Genomic DNA, 17779 nt, shown 5'->3' with positions numbered 1-17779 from the left:
TAACACCAGATCGGGGATCAATGTGCCCCTTCAATATTTGTAAATAATAAGCCCGAAGCCCAGTAGCCCCCGTGCCTTAATGCGGGCACGGGTGGCCGAATTAAGGATCAATATCCATAGTAAAATCACAAATTATGTGTAATGACTCTATGTATCCAAGTACTTTACGTCATTAATGCTCGGATCTGCATTGTACAAAACTTTGTTGACCGACCATCAGCTTCCACCTCCTCGGCCAGTAGCCGAGGAGTGTTTGTCCTACTTTATAAAGCCTTTGAGGGCAAAGTTTTACAACAAACAAGGCAATCTGGCCATACGGTTTTATAAACAAAGGTACGCAGAGAGTTATATTACTGTTTAACAGAAGAAATGTCTTCCAAAGAAAATAGTCCCGCTATCGGTTCCTTTCTTTGGGTTGTCATGCTAAGCATGATCATTAAACCTCAGCTCTAATGTAAGAGCAAAATATTGAGGATTTAGTTTGGGAGGCCAGTTAATAGCCCCCGGTAGTGTTCGGCGACAGTCGGGGTCAAGCCGTAAACACTTCGGCCAATGTTATGAACGGCCCATCATTTAACATAGTCATCGGATCGCTGACCAGTTTACGCTTATTGTGAAAGTCAGTTTTCGGCTTTCTCCACTGAGGTGCTTGACCGTGTGAGCTGGAAGCACAATCGCAGTGGTTCTCCCTTTGCACGCCTAGCCGAACAAAACAGAACGTAGGAAGCAAGTGCAGGAGCCGGGCAACCCAACTATTGACCGAAGACACAATTCGAAACCGATGCATATATAGCAATATCTGAGAATGTTTTTGCCGAATCCCTAAAGGTGTCCGGCGTTGCACTGCGAGACTTAATGCTGGAAAAGCACAAATAGTTTAAAAGTGCCAAAAAGCTTGGAAAACCAAGAAACGTCAGTAAAAACATGACGTCCGAACAATATCAAGTGTTCGGTGCCAATCCGAAAGTTGGTCCTAGAAAAAGGAAGTGCTTCTGTCATGCTTTAACATTACACATCCGATCTCAAGACTTCAAGCGGGTCAGCCTACGGCTGGCTATTGACCACACACTCACGTCAAAAAGGAGCGATAGAAAAAGACTTTGCAACGACCAAGAAGAAAACACATTTACTATAAAATAGCTCATATAAATTTAAGAGCCCCCAAGTGACTTGGGTGAAAGAATGATTTCATGTACCGAAGTACTTATATCATATCTATGTTCAACCGAACTTTAAACGCGTCTTAACCGACCGTCAGCTTCTCCCTCTTCGGTCAAGGACCGAAAAGTGTTATGTACTCCATCGGTCGAGAATATCGACGGTGTTTCCAATAACCAGGAAATCGGGCCATAAGGCTGTAACAGACAAAGCACGCTCAGGGAACTTATGCTATATTACCGTGAAGTGTAAGAAGCATCTTCGAAGAAAATAGTACCCCCACCGATACCTTTCTTCGGTGCTCATTGTTATTATGAGACTTGTGCAATAGATTTTTTGTACTCATGAGTTCCGTTGAGTGCCGACCATCATTGAAAACTATAAGAGCGCTAGCTTTCGGCTTCACCCAGTCTGAGGTCCGGCTCTGGTGACCCGATCGTGACAATCGCAGAGGTACTCCCTTTACTCCCTAGCCGAACAATCGGGAACGTAGGGGTAAACACAGGAGCGAGGCAACCCAGCTTGCAAATCGCTTAAGTCAATATGGTGCATATTGTGGCATAATACACGAACAAGGAACGAAGCCGTACAAGTATAATCATATGCAAGAGGAAAAAGCTTCATGAAGGAAGCCCCCAAATGAATTGGGTATTTGAATTTGTGCATCACAAACAAAGTTTGGACAAGGAAAAAATTTTACAAGCAACTTTTTTCCAAAAAAGTATAATGCTTGGTCGAGCCGAACACAAGTTAAAAATTTAAAACTTTGAGCATGAAGGCAACTTAGCTGGTTAATGTGTTCGGTATTGATGACACAGTCCGAGCTTGATGCGGGACAAGGTGCCATCCCCCAAGCCGGTCCCGAGGTGGTGGAGCGAAGAGCTCGGCACTCCGAAGTGGTGACATAGCACGGTCAATGCAGGCCGGCAGAGTGATGCCGAAGTTCTCGGCATGGGGTAATGAAGTGTTGACGAAGCCCCCCGTCCAGCCGAGGTGACGCCAAAGGATATAGTCCGGCTGGATCATTTTCCTGTGCCACATAAAATAGTGCAAACCGGAGATAATAGTAATAATAAAAAAATCGTTGCATAATCAATAATTTATGCAAAGTGAGTAATAAAAGAAATATGGCCTGGCGCCGAAGTCAATGTCGATGCAGGGCGTCGACGTGATGCGGTAAGGGCGTGGCAAAGCCTGAATTCACAGGTCGGTCCGAGCTCCGGATGCGGCGTTCGCCGGACTATGTACGGAGACTGACCGGACCATCATGCGACCGTCGTTAATGCGGCCACCATTTGATAGACCTGTGTACATATGATGGACAAACCAGAGTAATAGTTCCTTGGGAAAAATTAAACCCAAACAAGCAAAAAATACTAGGATTAATAGCACCTGGTTTATTTGTTATAGCAATCCGAAGAAAGGTGATTCCAAATTTGGGACTCGATCCGCGCACCCGTTACCGGAGTAGGTTGATGAAGAGATGATGAAGCCCCTGGTCCAGCCGTGATGTACAAGTAGGTCAGCGTGATGGACACCGGCTCGGAGGAGCAATAGTGCGGCCCTGCCGACGCAGGTCGTGACGTGGTCAATGCCGGCTTGATGAAGTGACCGTGCGGCGATGCCGGTGTGCCCGCTCCGTGTAACCTGTGGGGCGGCGATGTTGGTGATGATTTATTCTTTGCGATGCCGAACTGTTGTTCAGCTTGCCGAGGTGATGATCCGAATAAGTTGAGCTCGGCTCAATAAAGTGACGACGTGTCTAGTGCAGGTCGGCAGCCGTGGAGCAATATTGCCGGACTGGTTTGACACCAGCATGATATTGAAGATCATGTTCAAAAGATCTTAAAGTTAGTGGGATGTGTTCGGGAACGAAACACAATACCCCATACAAAACTTCCTTGAAAAGGGATGTCCGAAATCCTGTTCATAAAAAAGACGAACTCGGGTTGGATTCGTTTTCGCGCAGAAAACAAATCCGAAAAGTGATGCACTAATCGGAAGGTTCTCGGAGTTTGGACGGTCGGATCGAGCTGAAATTTTGAGAGGTGGTAGATATAGGAATTCCGCAGCTAATCAACGGTTGGATCTTTCAAAGGACGTCCGAGATAGAAGCTGGACACCACGCCCTAAACTCATCCAGATTCCCGTCCAGATTTGATAGGGCTCCGGTATATCATAGATTGCCAGAGATTCTTCCATCGGAACTCGACGAAATTTTCCAGGGTTGTTGTAGACTCGATTCCGCACAATTCCACCGAAGCGATCGTTAAAGCGATGCTCGAGCAGGCGGTGGCGGCGGATACGCGTTCGCTGTTTGGAAAAACAGCACGGTCGCTTGAGGGCAATGTTGACGTTGAGCCCCTGAGCTCCATAGATGATTCCTCCGTGATCTTGATAGAGATCAGAGTTGATGTTTGATGAAGGCCCTCGTCCGAACATGGTGATCCGAACACGGGGCGCAATTCTTGGTCGACCCAAGGTGACCAGTCGAGCTGGTGACGAAGATGCCGAAGTCGCAGTTGATCTGCAAGCGAGCCATCGATCCTTTTGTCGATCACACAGCGGAACTCTCAATGAAAGCACCAATGTCGGTGTCAAAACCGGCGGATCTCGGATAGGGGGTCCCGAACTATGCGTCAAGGCCAGATGGTAACAGGAGACAAGGGACACGATATTTTTACCCAGGTTCGGGCCCTCTCGATGGAGGTAATACCCTACTCCTGCTTGATTAATATTGATGATATGGGTAGTACAAGAGTAGATCTACCACGAGATCAAGGAGGCTAAACCCTAGAAGCTAGCCTATGGTATATTGTTGTATGATGAAGTTCTATCAACTAGCCTGGCCTCGGTTTATATAATACACGAGAGGCCTAGGATAACAAGAGTCCTAGCCGAATACGCCGGTGGGGTGGAGTCCTTGTCTTGATCGCCAAGTCTTGTGGAATCTTCCTTGTATTCGGCAGCTGTCTGAACTGGCCCATGAGTATGCGGCCATGGGGGTCCTCGGCCCAATCCAATTGATCGGGAGACGATGTGATGAGTACCCTCTAGTCCAGGACACCGTCACTCCTACTACTTGGAAGGGGGAATCCTACTCCCAGTGGGAGTAGGACTCCCCTAGGGCGCGCCATAGAGGGCCGGGCCTCCCCTCTCCTCCACTCCTTTATATACGGGGGAGGGGGGCACCCCATAGACACACAAGTTGATCATTGTCTTAGCCGTGTGCGGTGCCCCCCTCCACCATAGTCCACCTCGGTCATATCGTCGTAGTGCTTAGGCAAAGCCCTGCGACGGTAGCTTCATCATCACTGTCATCACGCCGTCGTGCTGACGAAACTCTCCCTCGACACTCAGCTGGATCAAAAGTTCGTGGGACGTCACCGAGCTAAACGTGTGCAGATCGCAGAGGTGCCGTACTTTCGGTACTAGGATCGGTCGGATCGTGAAGACGTACGACTACATCAACCGCGTTGTCATAACACTTCCTCTTACGGTCTACGAGGGTACGTGGACAACACTCTTCCCTCTCGTAGCTATGCATCACCATTGTAGATCGCATGTGCGTAGGAATTTTTTTCAAATTACTACGTTCCCCAACAGTGGCATCCGAGCTAGGTCTATGCGTAGATGTTATATGCACAAGTAGAACACAAAGGAGTTGTGGGCATGGGTATATACATATTGCTTGCCGTCACTAGTTGATTCTTGATTCAGTGGTATTGTTGGATGAAGTGGCCCAGACCGACATTATGCGTACGCTTATGCGAGACTGGTTCTATTGATATGCTTCGCACACAGGTGGCTGGTCGGTGTCACTTTCTCCAACTTTAGTTGAATCGGATTCAATGAACAGGGTCCTTTCTGAAGATCAAAAAGCAATCACTATACCGCATTGTAGTTTTTTGATGCGTAGGTTGATGAACCACAAGTATAGGGGATCTATCGTAGTCCTTTCGATAAGTAAGAGTGTCGAACCCAACGAGGAGCAGAAGGAAATGATAAGCGGTTTTCGGCAAGGTATTCTCTGCAAGTACTGAAATAAGCGGTAACAGATAGTTTTGTGATAAGATAATTTGTAACGAGCAACAAGTAACAAAAGTAAATAAAGTGCAGCAAGGTGGCCCAATCCTTTTTGTACCAAAGGACAAGCCTGGACAAACTCTTATATAAGGAAAAGCGCTCCCGAGGACACATGGGAATATCGTCAAGCTAGTTTTCATCACGTTCATATGATTCGCGTTCGGTACTTTGATAATTTTACATGTGGGTGGACCGGTGCTTGGGTGTTGTTCTTACTTGAACAAGCATCCCACTTATGATTAACCTCTATTGCAAGCATCCGCAACTACAACAAAAGTATTAAGGTAAACCTGACCATAGCATGAAACATATGGATCCAAATCAGCCCCTTATGAAGCAACGCATAAACTAGGGTTTAAGCTTCTGTCACTCTAGCAACCCATCATCTACTTATTACTTCCCAATACCTTCCTCTAGGACCAAATAATGGTGAAGTGTTATGTAGTCGACGTTCACATAACACCACTAGAGGCTAGACAACATACATCTCATCAAAATATCGAACGAATACCAAATTCACATGACTACTAATAGCAAGACTTCTCCCTTGTCCTCAGGAACAAACATAACTACTCACAAAGCATATTCATGTTCATAATCAGAGGGGTAATAATATGCATAAAGGATCTGAACATATGATCTTCCACCAATTAAACCAACTAGCATCAACTACAAGGAGTAATTAACACTACTAGCAACCTACTAGCACCAATCCCGGACTTGGAGACAAGAATTGGATACAAGAGTGATGTCCCACAAGTATAGGGGATCTATCATAGTCCTTCCGATAAGTAAGAGTGTCGAACCCAATGAGGAGCAGAAGGAAATGATCAGCGGTTTTCAGCAAGGTATTCTCTGCAAGTACTGAAATAAGTGATAACAGATAGTTTTGTGATATGATAAATTGTAGCGAGCAACAAGTAACAAAAGTAAATAAAGTGCAGCAAGGTGGACCAATCCTTTTGTAGCAAAGGACAAGCCGTAACAAACTCTTATAATAGGAAAAGAGCTCCCGAGGACACAAGGGAATATTGTCAAGCTAGTTTTCATCACGTTCATATGATTCGCATTCGATACTTTGATAATTTGATATGTGGGTGGACCGGTGCTTGGGTGCTATTCCTACTTGAACAAGCATCCCACTTATGATTAACCTCTATTGCAAGCATCCGCAACTACAACAAAAGTATTAAGGTAAACCTAACCATAGCATGAAAATGTGGATCCAAATCAGCCCCTTACGAAGCAACGCATAAACTAGGGTTTAAGCTTCTGTCACTCTAGCAACCCATAATCTACTTATTACTTCCCAATGCCTTCCTCTAGGCCCAAATAATGGTGAAGTGTTATGTAGTCGACATTCACATAACACCACTAGAGGCTAGACAACATACATCTTATCAAAATATCAAACGAATACCAAATTCACATGACTACTCATAGCAAGACTTCTCCTTGTCCTCAGGAACGAACGTAATTACTCACAAAGCATATTCATGTTCATAATCAGAGGGGGTAATAATATGCATATAGGATCTGAACATATGATCTTCAGGTTTCTGACCCAGTGGCTTTGGAGGCCCGTCAGGTCACTACCCCACCTTTGCTGCTTAGCCCATCTGCCTCTGGGCCTTCCACGCCTCCGGTCCCAACTCCTCTGGGCCATTGTCTATATATCCCTACATCTCAGGAGGCTGCGAGGCAGTTTGATGCTATGGTCGATGACATGGTGGACCGTGTGGTTACCTGCACTATTTGTTCTCAGAAGGGCCACTTGTTAATGACTTGTGGAATGCGAGTAGTCTGTACGGCTTGCTCTCGTCCTGGTCACTCTAGCCATGACTATAATGATTTCGCGCGCTCCAATGGATTGGTTTGGAGGCCAATTTCGGTGCAACAAAAAACGAGTTTATCGGAATCTGCTACTTCTCATGGGAACAGAGCCGGAGTTATTGGGATGGACTGTCCTGTCCCATCGCCGCCGCCTCCATTGCATCTTCCCTCTCCCCAAGCCAAATAAAACCCCGACAAGCTTCTGGCTCTTCCATGGCGAACTACGAGCTCGATCCACAGCGCTTTGTGCCCCCTGGCCACCACATCATTGACGGTGGCGATCGTCGGCTACCACGCACCTTCTTCATGCCCGCCGCACGTCTGCTCCATCGGCATGAGGATTTCATGGTTGCCGAGGTGATGCCGGCACCGGAGGGGCCATTCGGCCCGGTGCGGGAAGAAGTTGTCCAGTTTCTGCAAAATAGAGGTATTTTGGTCCGATCTGCTCAGCCGTGGTTTCATGGGGTAGGGCTGTTTCAAGTCAGGGATCCATCAGTTAGGTATACCTTGGTTCAGCATGCACCTTTTCCATTGGGCAATGATCGTTTTGTCAGATTTATGAAGCATGATGAGGGAGAAAATTTCAAAGGAACACATGGTTTTCGCAAGGGTTGGTTAATGTTCATTGGGATTCCCCTGGATTACCGCACCACTGAATACATCTCGCAGGCCGTAGGCACTTTTGGAAAGTTTATTTCTTGGGATAGTGAGGATCCTTATCTTGTCCGGACTTTGGTTGAAGCTAGTTTCCCAGATACGCCGTTGGTTCCAAGAGATGTTGTGTTTGGTGATTATGCGGAGTATGGAGGTGCTCAAGTGTCTTGGACTGCTGCTTGCTATGTTCTTGGCGCAGATTTTGCAGATCAGATGCCAAATGACGAAGACCCTATGCCCTTGGATGGAAACCCTCACCCTTTGCCTGGTAATCTGGTTCCAGATATTTTGATCTTTGTCTTACCACCATACCCAATGTTGGGTTGGAATGATGCACCTGTCGCTCCACCTCCTCCACCGGTGAATGACGAAGTGCCTGGTTGGGGCAATGCCATGTGGGGAGATGAAGCTGGGAATGAGCAGGCCCCACACCCTGCTGCTCCCGAACAGGATCAAGTTTCAATAGTGATTGATCAGCCCGAAGGATCTGCTTCTGTAGAGCAACAAGAACAAGAAGTTGAAATCCAGCAATAGCATGATTTACCACTTCCAAAACTTCAACACCCTGTCTTTGAGGAGAATCAGCTTGCCATTGTGCCCTATCATCCTCCTGTGATTCAGCAGCAGGAAATCTTTATTGGCATGGCACGCATTGTGGCTGGACCTCCTCTTCCCCCGGAGATGGTTTGGAAAAGGTCTTTCCAGAACCTTATGTTCGATTTCTCAGTTAAGGAAGTGCCAAGGTCTATCTTCTTCAAGCCGATGGGCACAATCATTTACTCCAAGAGGTCGTGGTCCATTGCTTTTGACGAATCAAGGATGATTTCTTGTTTGGCTGCTTCTCTGCCTGTGGTTCTTGCTGTCAGAAAACCTATCATGGTGAAGCGCCCGGTGGCTAGAGCTTTATTTGAGGCGCTGCCGGCTGTTTCAGATTCTGTTTCTGAAGAAGTTGGGTCTGATAGTTCTGCTGTTCCTGTATCGGTTCAATCATCACCTTTGGTTTTCTCTGTGGACCAATCCTCTGCGCGTAAGCGGAGAGAGAAGAAGAAGGCCTGTTGTTGATACGTCACTAAGGCGCTGCACTCGGAGCACGGCAAAGTTGGATGGCTACAAAAACGTGGTTTTTGAGCAGCTTTCTCTACAGCCATCTAAGAAGCGCCCCCGTGCAAAGCCCATGGAGAACAAGGCCCAGCCCACTTCCGTGGATGATTTTGAAGATGCTTTGCCTACTGCACCACCACACACCCCACTTCATGTTCTCCAAGCTGTGGGCGCAGAGCTAGAGATTGATCCTTCGCTTCTATCGGTGGACAAGCTTATGGCTAATCCATAGGAGGACTCGCCTGCATCTTCTGCTTAGTATTTATGTTATCTTCTATGTCGAGGCCGAGGGCGCCTGTTATGCTTGTCTTTTTTTCTGTTGAACTGAGTCCGGTCTGGGATGTGGCACATTGGAATTCTGAACTTTACTTTATTTTGGATGGTATGGCATTATGTGCCATGCTCTTCTTGCTACTCTACGCAATGGTTATTTATGAATCGTGTTACAACGTGTAGTTGGAAAGTTTTATGTTGGAATGTTCGTGGTCTGAACTCGGATGCTAGGCAGCGCTCTGTCAGGGAGAAAGTGACAGAGAGTCAATGTTCAGTGCTTTGTTTGCAAGAAACTAAGCTATCCTCTTGCTCACGTTCAATCATGGAAAGCATTTGTCCTCATGGGTTTGATCAATTCGCTGAGTCTCCCTCTAGTGGAGCCTCTGGGGGTCTTTTAACAGCGTGGCGATCTGATGTGTTTTGTGGCACCCTGCTCGAAGTCAAACCCTATGCTATCATTATGCAATTTACCTCGGTTCATAAAAATGAGCAATGGTTTCTGGTTAATGTGTACGGTCCATGTCAGGGGGAGTTGCGCGATGAGTTTGTTTCCTGGATTTACAACTTGGACATTGATCCAGACCAGATGTGGATGTTAATGGGGGACTTCAACTTCATCCGTTCCATTGATAATAGGAATCTCCCCGAGGGCGATATAAATGATATGTTTATTTTCAATGAAATAATTGGCCATTTGGGACTGTTGGAACTTCCTCTAAAAGGACGAAAATTTACTTGGTCTAATATGCAGGACAGGCCTCTTCTGGAACAGTTGGACTGGGTTTTTACTTTTGCAAGTTGGATTACCATTTACCCCATGACCCAACTGACCCCTTTGGCCAAGACTGCGTCTGATCATGTTCCTTGCCTGGTGACCATCAGTACAGCAATTCCAAAAGCACATATCTTCAGGTTTGAAAACTTTTGGATCCATCAGGCTGGTTTCATGGAGTGTGTTCAGGAGGTTTGGACTCGTCCCCCCCGTAAGACCCATATTTCGGCAATAATTGTTGACAAACTCAAGGCGTTGAGGTTTGCATTGAAGAAATGGCAGAAAGGTTTATCACATATTAAAAGGTTAATTGAGAAGTGTAACTGGGTAATTCTTTGGTTGGACACTCTTGAGGATAAGAGATCTCTGTCCAGGCCTGAGTTTAATTTCAGAAAAATCACAAAATTGCACCATGAACATCTGCTTCACATGCAATATCTGTACTGGAGGAAGAGATGTACAATTAGGTACATCAAAGTGGGAGAGGAAAACTCTAAATTCTTTCAGGCCATGGCAACTGAGAGATATAGAAAAAACTCTATTGCTAGCTTGTTGCTGTCTGATGGATCAGTAATGTCAAACCATGAGGAAATGGCCAAAGAATTCTTGTCATCCTTCAAAAGCAGAATGGGGACAGTTAAGTCAATTTCTTTGGATGAAAACATATTGTCTCTAATACCTAGGGTCTAGGGCTTGGAGGTGCTCACAAAACCGTTTGAATTAAAAGAAATTGAGCAGGTTATTAAGGGCTTGCCTATTGATAAGGCCCCTGGACCTGATGGCTTTAATGGGCTTTTTTTAAAAAAAGTGTTGGCATATAATTTCTGCTGATTTTATATAGCTGGTTAAGGAGTTTCATGCTGGAACAGTGCAGTTAGAAAATTTGAATGATGCATACATTACCCTGATTCCAAAGAAGCAGACACCTGAGTGTGTGGGAGACTTTAGGCCAATTTCACTAACCTCTGTTGGTTTGAAATTCCTTACAAAGCTTGCTGCTAACAAAATTCCAACAGGAGATCACCAAATGTGTGCATAAAAATCAGTATGGTTTCGTAAAATCAAGAACAATCCAGGATTGTCTTGCTTGGACCTTTGAGTATATCCATCAGTGCAATCGGTCTAAAAGGCCCATCCTTTTGCTTAAGTTAGACTTTGAAAAGGCTTTTGATTCTATCCAGCATGAGGCTATCATAAAGATTTTAATGGCAAAAGGTTTTGATGAACGCTGGATTATTTGGATTAAGTAGTTGCTGTCTTCTGGCACTTCTTTTGTCCTTCTGAATGGAGTCCCTGGTAATCACTTTAAATGCAAATGTGGAGTCAAGCAAGGGGACCCAATTTCTCCTTTGCTCTTTGTTATTGCGGCTGATCTCTTGCAGACATTGATTAATAATCTGCTTCATCAAGGTTTAATAAGTAGGCCTCTGCCTACCCATGATCCTGATTTCCCAGTGGTCCAATATGCTGATGACACACTGCTTTTCTTAAATGCTAATAAAGATCAATTGAGGGCTCTGAAATCAGTTTTGCATTCCTTCTCACAGGAAACTGGACTTCAGGTCAATTTCCATAAATCCTCCATGTATCCCATTAATGTAAGTGATCAGGATGCTTCTGACCTTGCTGCCTATTTTGGTTGCAAATTAGGCAATATGCCTTTACTTATCTGGGTCTGCCAGTGGGGACCACCAGGCCCAAAATTGTGGACCTTCTTCCCCTTGTGGATTGTATGGAGAGAAGATTGACAGCAAGTTCTTGGTTCTTGCCTCAAGGGAGCAGATTGCAATTAGTTAATTCTGTCATTTCTTCATTGCCTATCTTCTTCCTTTGCAGTTTGTTAATTCCTCAGGGTATTTTGAAACAATTGGAAAGAATCTAGAGGCAGTGTTTATGGAGGAAATATGGTCAGGAAAGGGGACATTCATTGGCGGCTTGGCCACTTGTTTGCAGGCCTAAGTCGAAGGGGGGCTTGGAATCTTAAACCTTAGTTTGCAGAATGATGCTCTCCTACTGAAACATCTCAACAAATTTTATAACAAGATGGATGTGCCCTGGGTGCAGTTAGTTTGGGATACTTACTATTTTGAAAGGATTCCACATGATACGGTTCTTTGTGGCTCTTTTTGGTGGAGAGATGTCTGTAAGTTGATGGATAATTTCAGGGCAGTTACTTCGGTTGATGTTCATAGTGGAGATACGGTGCAGTTCTGGTCTGACTATTGGCAAATTGGAAACAGTCCTGTCCCTCTGCAAGATCGATTTTCTAGGCTATATTCTTTTTGTCTCCACAAAAATCTCTCAGTCAAGGAAGTCTTTGAGGCTAGTAGTTTCCAGGACCTTTTTTACTTGCCTCTTATTGAACAAGCTTTTCAGGAACTACAGCAGCTTTCCTCTTTAATGGAGTCTTTCCATTTGGATAGTAACTCCCATGACCACTGGGGATGGAGGCATGGCAAGAAAACAGAATATACTGCAAAAAGGTTTTATGATTTTGTCTATCAGCCAATGGTATCAAACCCCATTCTGGGGTGGATATGGAAAAGCTGCTGTACTATGTCGATCAAGATGTTTGCTTGGCTTGTTATAATGGACAGGGTTAACACCAAGGACATGATTCAGAGGAGGCATTGGAGGATTAATGAAGGACCAGAATGTGTTCTTTGCCCGACTGGAATACTGGAGGACAGAAATCACCTCTTTTTCCAGTGCAATTTTAGTGTTCGCGTGTGGAACTATATGCAAATTGAATGGAAAGATTGTGATGATATGGTGGAAATTGCTCGTCATGCTAGGAAGGATTTCAACAAGCCTTTCTTTGGGGAGGTGGTTTTCATGGCCTGGTGGAATATTTGGAAGATCAAGAATGATAGAGCTTTCAGGAACATTCAACCATCTTTCAGGGCATGGAGGAATGGCTTCATTCATGATCTTACTCTGCTCTCTCATCGAATCAAATGGAAATATAGAGACGCCCTTCTTGAGTGGATTGATTTTCTTCCTCGTTGAGGAGACTTGCTTCTTTGTTTCTTTGTAATTAATAGGTATAGTGCACCCCTTCTCTGTATAGCCTTCTTTAGAGCCTTCCCTCTTTTCTTTTATTCTTTTATTTCTTTCCTCATCTTGAGGAAACCCTGTATGCCTTTTGCTTTATTAATAAAATGCTGTGGGGTACAAGCCCTGCAGTCTTCATGGTAAAAAAACACTACTAGCAACCTACTAGCACCAATCCCGGACTTTGAGACAAGAATTGGATGCAAGAGATGAACTATGGTTTGGAGATGAGATGGTGCTGGTGAAGATGTTGATGGAGACTGCCCTCTCCCGATGAGAGGAGCATTGGTGATGACGATGGTGATGATTCCCCCCTCCCGGAGGGAAGTTTCCCCGGCAGAACAGCTCTGCCGGAGCTCTAGATTGGACCCGCCAAGGTTTCGCCTCGTGGCGGCGGAGTCTCATCCCGAAAAGTTCCTTCCTATTTTTTTCTCATCAAAAGACTTCATATAGGAGAAGATGGGCATCAGAGAGCCACCATGGGGCCCATGAGATAGGGGGCGCGCCCTAGGGGGGGCGCCCCCACCCCCGTGAGCAGGGTGTGGGCCCCCTGGCCTTCATCTTTGGCGAGGATTTTTCTTTATTTGTTTTAAGATGTTCCGTGGAGTTTCAGGACTTTTGGAGTTGCACAGAATAGGTCTCTAATATTTGCTCCTTTTCCAGCCCAGAATTCCAGCTGTCAGCATTCTCCCTCCTTATGTAAACCTTGTAAAATAAGAGAGAATAGCCATAAGTATTGTAACATAAAGTGAAATAACAACCCATAATGCAATAAATATCGATATAAAAGCATGATGCAAAATGGACGTATCAACTCCCTCAAGCTTAGACCTCGCTTGTCCTCAAGCGAAAAGCCGATAACAATAAATATGTCCTCATGTTTAGAGGTAGAGGCGTCGATAAAAATAAAATACGGACATGAAGGCATCATGATTATTCTCATAGCAGCAACATATATAGCCGTTGTCATATGATTACTTATGTTCAAGTGATGATCTATTCACAATGCAAAATTATAAATCATAAACCTTATTGGGCTCCGACAAACTATAATCTCAATCATTGAAGCAATTGCAATTTATCATAACATCGGAAAGAGTCTATGTCAGAGCTAAAAAGCAAGTCCACATACTCAACTATCATTTAGTCCTCCATAATTGCTAACACTCACGCGATACTTGTGGTTACGGAGTTTTAATCGGACACAGAGAAAGATAGGGGCTTATAGTTTTTCCCCACAACCTTTTACCTCAAGGGTAATGTCAACAATAATGGTTCATGCTCCCCTACATCCAATTATATATATATATATATATCATGTTCTTTCCAACATGCTGAGCTTGCCAAAGGATAAAATGAAAAAGAAAAGGTGAAGATCACCATGACTCTTGCATAAGGTAGAAGATAATAATAAAGGATAGGCCCTTCGCAGAGGGAAGCAAAGGTTGCCATGCGCTTTTATGGTTGGATGCATAAAATCTCAATGCGAAAGAACGTCACTTTATATTGCTCCTTGTGATATGAACCTTTATTATGCAGTCCGTCGCTTTTATTACTTCCACATCACAGGATCGTATAAAGCTTATTTCTCCCACACCAATCAATCATACATATTTAGAGCAATTTTTATTGCTTTGCACCGATGACAACTTACTTGAAGGATCTTACTCAATCCATAGGTAGATATGGTGGACTCTCATGGCAAAACTGGTTTAAGGGTATTTGGAAGCACAAGTAGCATTTCTACTTGGTGCTGAGAATTTGGCTAGCATGAGGGGGAAAGGCAAGCTCAACAAGTTAGATGATCCATGACAACATACTTTATCTTAGATATAAGAAAGACATAACTCATTACGTTGTCTTCCTTGTCCAACAACAACTCTTTAGCATGTCATATTTTAATGAGTGCTCCCAATCATAAAAGATGTCAATGATAATATATCTATATGTGAAAACCTCTCTTTCCTTATTACTTCCTATTAATTGCAACAATGACCAAAGCTATGTCTGCCAACTCCCAACAACTTTTAATCATCATACTCTTTCTATGTGAAGTCATTACTCTCAATAAGATCAATATGAACTTTTTGTTTCTTTTTATTATTTTCTCTTTTCTTTTATTCACCCAAGATCATGGCAAAATAATCAAGCCCTTGACTCAACACTAATCTTTATTATATATAGCTTATGGACTCGATTACATAGAAGGATCATAAAGCAAAACTCAAAACTAGATCATGCCATAAACTTTATTCTACTAGATCAAGATACTATTAATAGGATCGAACTAAGAAAAACGATAAAGATAGGAGTTGTGATGGTGATACGATACCGGGGCACCTCCCCCAAGCTTGGCAGTTGCCAAGGGGAGTGCCCATACCCATGTGATTATGTCTCCTTTGTCGGTGAAGAAGGTGGAGGTGTTGTTGATGATGCAGGCTTGTCATCCATCTTCCAAGGCATAGGTTCACCATCATAGAAGGATGATCGAGTCTCTGGAATCCTCGAATCTGCAGCCAAACTCATTCTTTTGAATCTATATTCATACTCATAGTTTTGGTTTTGCAGGTCATAGATTTGGGCTTGGAGGTGCTCGATCTTCTCATATAGCTTGAAGATGGCCTCCTCGGTGTTCTTGGCATCCGGCTTGTAGTTGTTAGTGAACTCCGCGAGCATCGTGTGGCTAGCGTTGATTCCACGCTCCACCATCCCTTGGCACTTGAAAACTTGTTGCTCCACTCCTTCAAGCCTTGTCTCTATGCTTCCGGTCACCTTTGGTCCCTCTTCATCGCAGATGTGCAACAACCCATCACGCAACTCAATGGTTTGAGGGTGTCGCAGCACCTCCACGAGGTAAGGGTTGATGACCTTCTTGAAGAACTTGTCCTTGGAGGCGCTTGGGGCCGTCATGATAACCTAGATCTGTCAGAAAAACAGCTCGAAACAAGAACAGAGGAGGTTTGCGTGATACGGGAGTCAAAACCTTCGGGAGAATATATAATGATTTTTTACCGACCAAAATACGTAACGTGTAAGAAAACGGAGTCCGGAAGGCACACGAGGTGCTCACGAGGTAGGGGGGTGCGCCCACCACCCTCGTGGGGCCCTCGTGTCCTTCCCGGACTGCTACTTATTTTTCTATTTTTCTAAATATCCCAAAACGGAGAAATATTGCCTTAAAAATTGTTTTGGAGTCGGTTTACTTACCGTACCACATACCTATTCCTTTTCAGAGTCTGAAACGTTTCGGAAAGTGTCTCTTATGTATTCCTCCGGGGTTACAGTTTCAATAATATTGGTTTCAACATTTATGGGATTACCTGAGATATAATGTTTAATTCTTTGACCGTTTACCACCTTCGGATTTGTGCCCTCGAAGTTGTTGATCTTTATGGCACCGGAACGATAGACCTCTTCGATAACATAGGGGCCTTCCCATTTAGAGAGAAGTTTTCCTACAAAAAATCTTAAACGAGAGTTGTATAGCAATACATAATCACCTACATTAAACTCACGCTTTTGTATCCTTTTCTCATGCCATCTTTTAACTTTTTCTTTAAACAACTTGGCATTTTCATAAGCTTGGGTTCTCCATTCATCAAGTGAGCTAATATCAAATAACCTCTTCTCACCGGCAAGTTTAAAATCATAGTTAAGCTCTTTAATAGCCCAATATGCCTTATGTTCTAGTTCGAGAGGTAAGTGACATGCTTTTCCATAAACCATTTTATATGGAGACATACCCATAGGTTTTTTGTATGCAGTTCTAGAAGCCCATAATACATCATCAAGTTTCTTGGACCAATTCTTTCTAGACCTATTAACAGTCTTTTGCAAAATTAATTTGAGCTCTCTATTGCTCAACTCTACTTGACCACTAGACTATGGGTGATAAGGAGATGCAATTCTATGATTAACATCATATTTAGCAAGCATTTTACGGAAAGCACCATGAATAAAGTGTGAACCACCATCAGTCATTAAATATCTAGGGACTCCAAACCTCTGGAAAATAACTTCCTTAAGCATTTTAATAGAAGTGTTATGATCAGCACTACTAGTTGGAATAGCTTCTACCCGCTTAGTAACGTAATCAACAACAACTAAAATATGTGTGTATCCATTAGAGGCTGGAAAAGGTCCCATATAATCAAAGCCCCAAACATCAAACGGTTCAATAACAAGAGAATAATTCATAGGCATTTCTTGATGTCTACTAATATTACCAATTCTTTGACATTCATCACAAGACAAGACAAACTTACAGACATCCTTGAAGAGAGTAGGCCAATAAAAACCAGATTGCAATACCTTATGTGCAGTTCTATCTCTAGCATGGTGTCCTCCATAAGCCTCGGAATGACACTTGCGTAGGATATGTTCCTATTCATGCTCAGGTACACAACGTCTAATAACACCATCTACTCCTTCTTTATAAAGATGTGGGTCATCCCAAAAGTAATGTCTTAAATCATAGAAAAACTTTTTCTTTTGTTGGTATGTGAACCTAGGTGGTATGAACTTAGCAACTATATAATTAGCATAATCAACATACCATGGAGTACTACGAGAAGTACTTATAACATTTAATTGTTCATTAGGAAAGCTATCATTAATAGGTAGTGGGTCATCAAGAATATTTTTTAACCTAGACAAGTTGTCTGCAACGGGGTTCTCAGCTCCCTTTCTATCAACAATATGCAAATCAAATTCTTGTAGCAAGAGAACCCATCTAATAAGTCTAGGTTTAGCATCTTTCTTTTCCATAAGATATTTAATAACAGCATGATCAGTTTGAATAGTTACTTTAGAATCAACAATATAAGATCTGAACTTATCACAGGCAAA

Source organism: Triticum urartu, chromosome 4A, assembly GCF_056163025.1.
Source record: "Triticum urartu cultivar PI428250 chromosome 4A, HENAU_Tu73, whole genome shotgun sequence".
Lineage (NCBI taxonomy): Eukaryota > Viridiplantae > Streptophyta > Magnoliopsida > Poales > Poaceae > Triticum > Triticum urartu.
This window is presented reverse-complemented; position numbering follows the sequence as displayed.